This window comes from Halyomorpha halys, unplaced genomic scaffold, assembly GCF_000696795.3.
Source record: "Halyomorpha halys isolate HHAL.00 unplaced genomic scaffold, Hhal_1.1 Scaffold380.1, whole genome shotgun sequence".
Classification (NCBI taxonomy): Eukaryota; Metazoa; Arthropoda; class Insecta; order Hemiptera; family Pentatomidae; genus Halyomorpha; species Halyomorpha halys.
The window spans coordinates 1525777-1536384 of record NW_027106430.1 but is presented as its reverse complement, the minus strand read 5'-3'; the positions used below and the strand labels follow the sequence as shown (position 1 = coordinate 1536384).

Sequence of the window (10608 nt, the reverse complement as noted above, 5' to 3'; positions counted from 1 at the left end):
ATTTCAGAAAAAATAACTTTAATTTCGTTTACCTAGTAAAGAATTACGATCCTTTGGTATCTAGAAATTGAAAAGTGGCCTTCATTACATTGACATGACTTGAGGATCCTTTAAATTGATAATCAAATCAAATAGCAGAGCTGTATAGACTTAAGAACAAAATGGAATTCTTCACTCATACTCCATACCACCTTCCCCTCTAACTTTTGTAGATATTATTTTTTCTCTTCAGCTCTAAGTACTCTGCCACTTTTCAGATCAAAATCAAGTTTCAACCCTATTCAGACCGAAGTAGCTCTAAGCCATTACTCAAAGGCAGAATACAAAAGAAAGGTCAACCAACAGGAATATCCAAAATAAACAATATGCAGGGGGCGGACTGGCGCAACAGGCGAAGCCGGCCTTCAGTTCACAGCGGAGGCTCGAAGCGGCACTGCGTCCCTTCCAACCCTCATCTTCCGTTACGACAGGTCAGCCCTCTAATGTTTTATAATATATATATATCAATTAATATTTCAAAAATATTATACCTAACATAATATTATAATTATATATCCAATTAGAAACAGGAAATAATTTTAGTCTAGATAATCTACCAAAAAAGTAGAACTACTTTCCTGTGTAGAAAAAATGATGTAGTCTTAATGAAAAATAAAGATAGATTATGAATTATTATTTTAATAAAAAATATTTAATAAAAAAAATTATATAAACTACATTACACTTTATAAATAGTCCACATACACATAATAGAAATAATATAAATAAATAAATTAATATACTAAATAACTGAGTGAAAGCAACTATACAATCAGTTCATACACATCAGTTTATACTAGTTAAAAGATATATGAGAAACTTATACACAGATACACATTTAACTAAACTAGAATTAATAAATTAATGTAATTGTACATAAAGTTAGAAAAAAAAATAATTAAAATAAAAACTTATGGTAATCAATTTTTTAATGCAATATAACATATTTATTCACAATAAAAAAGAATAAATTATATTAAAAATTAAAAACAAAAGAATCGTTATAATTATTATTATTTATTTAAATTTAATAGCGAAAAATAAATCTACCAAAAAAACAATTGCAACATGTTTATCATTTTTTATTTTTATCATATAAAATTTGGAAATATTTTTGATTTAAAAGAAAGGATGTACTTTGAATCAGTGAAGATATTTTTTACTATTTTTAATAATTTGATAGATATAGAAAGATTTCAATTTTATAAATATGTCTCTATTTAAATCCTTTAAATGGCTATTTCAGGAATATGTGTCATTCTCCCGGAAAGTGTCAAACCCAAGAGTAAAGCCTCGTTCTATAAATAATATGGTAATCAGAAGAAACATTTCGATAAACTATGAAAATTTTTTCACATTCATCATCATTTATTAATTTGATAAAACAACTCCAATTTTAGAAAAACAAAGTTTCACACGCCAAAAGATCGGTACCTTACCATGTCCAGGTCCAACATTAGCCTATGTGCAACTTAGCAGATCTCTATAGAAAATAGTCGTAAATTTTTAATCGATAAGCATTAATTGTACAAATACAAAAAAAATTGTATATATGAACTGCCAGTTTCTCACTATAATCTTTTTTATAATTGCATAAACCTTATGAAGGGATGATGAGTAGAAACTAACGACAAATCCTCAATAAATAGACCTGTTCCATTAGTTCGCAGTGACGTTTACTTAATTATCTTTTATTTAATTTCCTAAATTTATTCAGGTACCATTGGTATCCAAAATTTTATAGGAATAATCGAAAGTAATTTGTGATTTTTTAGTAATTTAATGTATTATATTAATAAATAATTGTATATTTTATATTTTTAAATATTTATAGTTGTATAACACTTTCTAGTATAGGTGATTTTTATTAATTAGTTCCATATCTAGACTTTCCCATAATATTACACTAATATTTTTTTCTTGTATTTTTTTTTTTTACTTTTTCATTTATCCCTACCAATACAGAGAATTTTCAAGATAAATATTGTATAGCAATGTGGAAACTAAGGCAGCAGAGAGAACAACCACGCGTTTTTCTTATCTCTGCTTGGATTTTAGATTTTTTATGGGTAAGCAAAGAAATTCTTCGTCCAACTAATTTTTAACCTTTGTTTAGGTGTGGATTGCGAACATGTTTTGAATGAGTCAGTTAATATGTAACCAACCTGCTATGGAAATTTGATAAAACACCAGATGTCTTAGGTTTAGAGTTTTCTTTCTCCTTGGTGTTTAGTACCCATGACAATCTTTTGTAAATCTGTTACGATAACTTATACTCTGTTTATTATTACAATTATTATTTGATTTTATTCATTAACCATGCGATTGAATGACGAAGTTCATATTATGGTTAAGGGGTATTATAATCACACATCATTCAATTTATAAAAAATGTATGGTAAATAATCCATATTAATCTATCTGCTAATAATTTTGTTAATTTCATTCAGAACATAAACGATCATTTAGTGTTGTACCTTATACAAACTATTCAAAAAAGGACGTAAAGTTTATTAAAAATGTTTTCATTCAACTAAAATATTGACTTTAAGGCTTGTAGGTTCATTATGATCTACAGACTCAGTACTTTAAGGGTTAGTGTGACAAAATAACTTTAAAAAAATGGAAATAATTGTCTTCAATACTTTTTATAAGTTACATCACTGTTTTATTTATTTGTTGCCATGAATAATTGGTTTTATACTTATTATTGCTAAGTTGGAAGTCGTTGATATAAGTTTCACACTCTAACGATGCAATCTATTTGTACTGTATAATCTAAATAGCAATGGATGTTCTTAGACATGCTCGAAAATAATAAACACAAAATGATAAAAAGTTGAATTTTATTAATTTTTTTTTACTTACAATTAAAATGTTTGAGAAATAAGTTTATCAAAGCTTAGAACAACCCATCAATCGCTATAAGTTTAAAGTTTAGAATCGTTTGTTACAAAATATAGTTCATGATATGTACCCTCTAAAGCACACTTGCCAGCATAGATGCGACACATAAAATTCAATGGTAAAGTTGTCTTCCTTAAGAAAAAAATTTAAATTAGCAAAATAACGACTATAGTCAGAAAAATACTCCAAATTGTATTAAAACGCGTTTTTTTTTTGTTTTGTTTTTTAATTTTGGACTACATGGTGGAGTATAACTTTATTAACTCGATTAAATAAATACAAAAGCTCCTGAAATGTTCAATATTTGTTTAAATAAACCGATTTCCTAGTGCCTTAAATATACAAAATAGTCCCATAGAAACTTAGAAATAATTTTATGATACATATTTTCAAAATAAATATGAATTATCTAACCTCACAAAATTTATGAAAGATTCAATTTAAACACTAGCCCAGTGTTTTAATTAGAAAGCGGAAGTCATTAGAAGAGTGGGCGTCCTGGAAATTGGTCAATTTCCTTAAAAGAAGATAAATCAGGATTTCTTAAAATTTAAATATTATATATTTAACTTCATTTCCATAGATTAAAAGTTATATTTTGGGCAAAAGGTCACGGGTTAAGTAAGCTATGAAAACTCTTCTCACTCATATGAAAGAATTTTCAACAAAAACAGGCTGCAGCTTACTTTTAACGATAATTTATATATATATGTATATATATATATATATATATTAGTTTAGTAATTAGATAAAACACGGCAACAATTATTAATGAAAATCATAAATTAAAAACAATTGCACGAATGCAATTTAAATTAATTTTCTTCTGTTGATTGTTTTATTTTTAATTCATATTTTTATTACTAAATCGCCATTATAGAAGAAGTCTTAGGATAAATATCACTTTGCGATGCTTTAGCATCTGCAGCAGGGAACCGACGCTGAATCACCGATTTTATTGAATCATTTTAAGGGAATACGACGAGGTCAAAAAATATTAGACTCGTTTCCAAGGGCTCTAATGTTTGTAAAGATAAAAAATTATATCAAATGTTAATTATATCAAGTTATAATGTTCAGAATTTTTTTTTTAATTTAAGCCTTTTATAACAGAAAAAAAGTAGTTTGGAGAAAACAAAAAACACTGGTTTTATATCATATATATTATGTTTTAATTTGCTTACGTTTTTCTACTTTGTGTTATTCCGTGAAGTTTGCGCGGTACTTAACCACTCTTATATTTCATGTAGATTAGTAGAGTATCTTATCAATAATATTGCAATGTTTGAGAGAAAAATAGAATGATTTTTTTTATTTAAAAAATAATTATATTCATTCAATATTAACTAGAGATCATTTTAGGTTTAATACAGAAATATGTCTGATTTGATATACATATATATATTAGAATGGCTCATACACAAGGTAGTGAAAGACAGTTATTAATGCTGGTTGTTGTATTGATGTGTGTTAAATTCGAGGCAGTGCCGTCGTCTTGGCAGTAGGCATCGCCGGGATTATCGCGGAGATTAAGAGAAGTTGTGTTGGGAAAAGCTACACACGCAGACACGTCTTTTCTCTTCCCACACGCAATCATCTTCAAATAGCTTCTTATTTGTTTGAAGAACTTATATTATTCTTTTTTTTTCAACGCAATTTGATTTAATAATACTATTTATTACACGTATATGGCGCAGCTACATGGAGAGTAATGTGTTGAAGTAGGTATGTTCATATATTAAGCATTTACATAGATGTAGTAATAAATTTAGACAAACCTATTTTTAAATTTTTTATGGTAAAAATTATTCAATGGTAACCTTTCGCTGTTTGAACAATTTGAGATCTGGAAAAAAAATTATTAAGTGTGTTAAATCTGTTCGTCTGTAGACCACCCGAAATAAAATATAAATTTAAATGCTTGAAAAAATAATTACCAAGGAAATCCCAAGGTACAAAATGAACTTATACAAGCATGTACCAAAGCAAATTGGTGGATCCTTGATAAAGTTGATGCACATGAATACTAAGACTTTTTTTTAGTAGTAAGGTGCCTTCAATATAGTGTTATTACTTTTTATAATTTTTTTTTTAGAGAGAAACAATTGTTATTATATTTTTTCTTTTACTGTAATTAAGTTCATTGTTCTACAAATAAAAAAATATTACATATTCAACAGTTTTGTATACAGTAGTAACGAACAGTAGTAAATAATAATTAAAGTAATTGAAATTCAATTTTAACTTATTTTTTTAAATTGTTGTATAATTATAAAATTATTGATTAAGAAATACTCTTTATTTGTAGAACAATGAACTTGATAATAGACAAACTGTCTGAAACGATATTCAATCAATGAAGTACAGAAAAGAGTAAACAAGTAAAACAAATAACTTATATTCTCTCTTTAAGTGAAACCTGGGAATTTATTTATATTTAAGTATCATTACTGTATTTTTAAATATAGTATATGGTAGATACTTATTCTATGAAAAGATGTAATAAAATTAACAAGTACATGTAGTGATAGTTTTTATGATACAACTTCCATCCCATAAAAAAGAGCTTAAATTGAAATTGCAGATTATTTTTTTCTTTTCTCTAACAATTCATGGCTATTCGACTAGCATTCATTCATTACCGGTTTACCGGCTCGACCATTTAAATGGCAAGACGCAAGAAGTTAATGATTCATCGTCAATTCGGTTTTTCTTAAAAGGATTTTTTTCTTAACTCATTATTTTGAAGATCTTAATGGGCTTTATAATTAGGACTATTAGAAAACAATTAATAAAAGATTAAGGCTAAACAAAAATTACCAGGTTGTGACTTTATAATAATGGTTAAACTTCAGACATTTATTATAAATTCAAATGACACAGCAAAGGTGGTACTAATAAAATCATATCTCTTGTGGTTGTTTTTTTTAACTTCTAATAAAAATCAATCACTTGTTTGTATAAAGTAAAGCGAAATGTTTACGATGGGTTTTAACAGAATCGATCGAGCGTCTAACACGCTTATACTAAGACATTGTTTGAAAATATGAAGGAAGGGCACACTACATATTTTATGATAGGGCTATTGCAAAATCCTACAGGGACACATGCGGGGTCTTAGCTGCTTTCTCCTGTAATTAATTAAATGAGTGATCCATTTTCAATACGTTAGGAAGCTTAAATGCAGAATACACATGTGAGCAAAACTGATAAAATGATCATAACATTATTCGTTACTACTTTATATTTCTAGGATAAATTTTAATTTTATTATTATTTGTTTTCTTTTTTAGTGTAAGGAAATCCATTATAACTCATATTTAGTTCGTTCCAAATTCAGAATTTTGCTATCTTATAATTTTATTTTTCACTTATTACTATTTTTCAGTATATGTATGTGTGTATATATATATTTAATTTTTAGTGATTTTGCTTAATTTATTGATATTATTTTCATTTTTCAATGAACCTTCGGCAATCGTATAATACATTTCCATATTACTTTTTGTCGGTTTTTTTAGTAGTATTAGTATTTTTTTTAAATAAAACTAGGTAATTATTATCATTATTATTTTTATTATGTTTTATACCGGAATCACGTGTTGCTGCTTCGCTTTAATAGTGGTAGATTTGTAGAAAATAAGTTTTTTTTTTTATGTTGTGTTTGACGCATTCCATAGATTGGGTTACTTTTTGATTACTCCAGCTTTGGTAGTCTGTAGGGGGATCCCAATAAAAAAAAAAAAAGTAATTTCCGGAAATATCTGGTAGGATCTAACAAAATGAGTTCTCGAAGTACGATCTTGATGATTTCATAAAAATCGCTTCATTTTATCAGCTTTCTAACGATATACCTCTGCGAAGCTAGTTTAATTTCGAAGATATGTTAAGGCTGTGAGATCAAAGAAAACATAAGATGCCTACATCAATACGAGTAACTTACATTATTTTTATGCTAATTATGGAATCTTGTAGGAAGGTGTTTCTCTCGCCTCTAGTAAAAAGTCTATAAAATTAATTTCTAAAAAAATGAGCTACTACAGCAAATAGCGTGATATTAATTTAGAAGTGGTTTCATATTTGTCCTATAATTATATATATTTTCTTTAATTTATCCTTTTTGGGGTGAATGCTGTAATTATTGTAGAAAATATATCATGATCAAATGATAAAAAAACTGCCCATCAAGTAATCTCAGTTGGTTTGAAGTTATAAATACATATTTTATTATTCGGTAATTTATTTTGACTTATCTAAATGCCCTATTATTTTTGAAAGAAAGATACACCGAAGAATATGTGGTCCGATCATGGTTGGTGATCACTGGAGAAGAGGGAAAGATACGTAAATTAGAAGCTAGTATTATCAGAAATATAAAGATAGAACGTATTCACTGGACTGAGTATATTGATTGATTGATTGAGTATATTGATATATTGATTGATTGAGCCCGGCAGAATATGGATAATATTACAAAACTAATTTTAGAAGGAAACGTCCACCGAACTGGAGGTAGAGAACACACAAAACTGAGATGGGAGGGTTGCATGAGTAAGGATGCTAGGAATAAGAAACTGGAGAGCGGCGGCACAGGACCGGAACACCTGGCGAAAACTTTGCGATGAAGCCAAGACCCACATTTGCCTGTTGCGCCAAGGTAGAAAAAGAAATGCCCTATTAGTATTGTTACTTCTACAGCTCATGGCATCTGCAAAATTAGTTTTGCTAAATGTTTGGTACCTTCCACCAACAATGCAAAACGTCTAAGCAAAATCCGTATAAATAACAAAACCGCTCCTTGTAAGAAAACTTACTACTGTTAACAAGAAGTACTGGTTTTATAGCAATATTTTTGAATAACGTTAACATATTAATATTATAACGGATATTACTCGGTGAACTTATGTAAATTGAAATGTAACGGCGAGACTGGCTAAATTTATTAATAATAATGGTAGGATAATTTGGGTAGCCATTACAGCCAAGGCCAATTTTAAAAATATATAACTTTTGTATCTATCTTATAAATATATTATCTTTATCGATCTCCTGACATTATTTAATAACTGCTTACTTTATTCATGCATACTAAAATTTGTATTCGAAGTGGAGATTCGATTCGGATGAAACAGAAAAAAAAGTTCGTTTGACAATATTCAAATCCAGTTTGGGAGGAACAATTCTGCCCCGACTCTGCATACTAATGGTTGTGGTACAAATTAGTCAGATCAATGCCGAGGATTAAAATTATTTTACGAATTCACATCAATAGAATGAAATAATTACTTAATACTTACAACAATATTATCCTTGAGAATTAAACAATGAATTGATTCAACTATCAGAATAAAGGAAAAAACTAATTTAGATCTTAGATATAATATACATGAGATTGTCTGCCTTCTGATAGATATCAATGTAATAATTACTGTACATATTACTAATTATGAAATAAAAATGTCTATTTAAATAATATAACCATAACATCTATTGTACTATAAATCTTTGATTCAGGTGTAAATGTCATTTTAGATTGAAACATGTCAAAATAAACAAACTAGTTAATGTACATAATTTGAATTTTAAATATTCTTTTACAATTTCTAATTAATCTCATGACCAGTGTTGGTATTTTATGAAAATGTTTCGCGTGAAGGCATTTAGCATCCTAAAGTATGTGTTTATAATTTAGGAATTATAAACACGTACATTTTTTTAAAGTTATTTTTATACGTCTATTTTGTGTGACATAAGCTATCCTCCGATTCTTCAGCACTGTTTAGCATTAGAACATGTGTGTTGTTATTAAGCTCTGAATAAATTAATAAATTATTTTCAAATGGACAAGTAGAGTTATATAGTTTATAAATATTCATAACTAACAGTCCAGTAAAAATAGCATAAAATAAGGAAGTGTAAATTAATGTATAACCTTAATAGTTTAAATATTTTATATATGTATATATAGTTGACCTTAAAGATTTAAATATAAGTAGATGGTCAGGATTGCGGTCAAAAATAGAAAAACAAATAGTTTAAAACTCTTTTAATGTCCGACGTTTCGCCCCACTTTGCAGGGCTTCATCAGGGCTAAAAAGATACAGAAAAAAACTGATAATATTACAACAATAAGATACAATAAGGCAATTTAAACTGGGATAATGATAAGGATTTTTTTTTCTTTCCGTATTGTTTTTGTTGAAGAACATTTGTTCTTCTTTTTTTGACCGCAACCCTGACCATCTACTTATATTTAAACATTTTACTTCAAAATATAAGAAACTCGACAAAACAGAAAAAAAGGGTTATCTATTCACGGGTTTTAAAGTATGAATCAAAAATCATTGCACTATCTAATAGTTACCAATTACAATAACAATGCATTTCCTTTAAAAATTTAATATGATATATAATTCCATGGACATCCTTTCATATAAAAAAATTTGCACAATTTAATCAGTTAAATTTCATTACTTTACATACCTGAGCTACAAGTAATACACGGATGGATATTTTAGAAGGGCCAAGACCAAGGTCAAAGTCCTGTTAATCCCCATTAAAGCGAAGGTTATATCTCAGATTTTCTTATCTACGAAGGATCCTGGCAGTGATCAAAGAACACATGCAGGTGGAATAAATCTGCCAATTTTTTAGACTAGAACCGCAGACTAGTTCATAATTGAGTGTGTTCAATGTTGAATATAGATAACTTTGTTGAGCCCAGTGTAATTTTAATTATTTTATACTGTATACTTATAAATAGAGGGTTTTCAAAATATAGGTCTATTATTCGAAAATAAAGTAATCTTCAAATATAAATATATTTTGAGTAAAGGATACGGCATATAAGATTACATTAGAGATATTTCGAATAAGTTGCTAATTCATAGATCAGTGAAGATGTGCTAAGTAGGTTCAAGATAACCGAGTGAGCTGAGATAGAGTTCGCTACTTAGATGATAAATCGGCCGCTAAATGATAGATTAGGCACGTTTCTCCGAAGGAAATGAAAAGCTTTCGCTAGATTAGCCATTTTCTATACCCCTTTGGATTTAAACAGCCCTTTCTTTGATGTAATGGCCCAGACCTATGAAACATGGCCTGTTAACAAGTAATTTTCCGGTCATTTAATCATTATCAGCTCGAGTTGCTAGTGATCCGAGTCATTAATAATACAAGCTGGAGTAGTGTGGCTGCATTGTAAGTGGTGGGGTAATTAATTGACTTTGACACAATTTATTAATAACTACCAGTAATTATCCAAACCAATTGTAATAATAAATTTTCAAACATAATTCAAAACCCTGCAAATATTTAAAGGCTTTTCAAATGCATACTAGTTGGCACACTGACATGTCCGCTGCATCAATTTTTTCAAACAACAATTTTTTTCTGAAATAGACGCATAAAACTACTCCAAACCATTATTATTTAGAGGATTAATTTTTAATTTATAAGTTCGAAACAAATATCTGAAATAAACGAAGTAGTGTTTAAACGAAAATAAGAAAAAAAAAAATCGGTTGCACATCAACCGACTTTTACTTATCAAACTGGAAGGGGAAAATTTAAAATAATAAATTTTCATTTTATTTGCTATAGAAAGTCTTATTTTAGGGTTTCTCGAAATGTTAATAACGAATATTATATAATTTATTTGTA

The 10608-nt window shown here is 28.1% G+C and overlaps 1 protein-coding gene across 1 annotated transcript in view; it reads left to right on the top strand.

Moving 5' to 3' along the window:
- The first annotated feature begins 415 nt into the window (after window positions 1-415).
- Window positions 416-10608, top strand: part of LOC106681988 (ankyrin repeat and death domain-containing protein 1A) — a 252329-nt gene continuing 242136 nt past the window's right edge. The window contains exon 1 of the mRNA XM_014422604.3: window positions 416-470. The gene's annotated coding sequence lies outside the window, so the exon portion shown is untranslated. The remainder of the gene's footprint in view (window positions 471-10608) is intronic.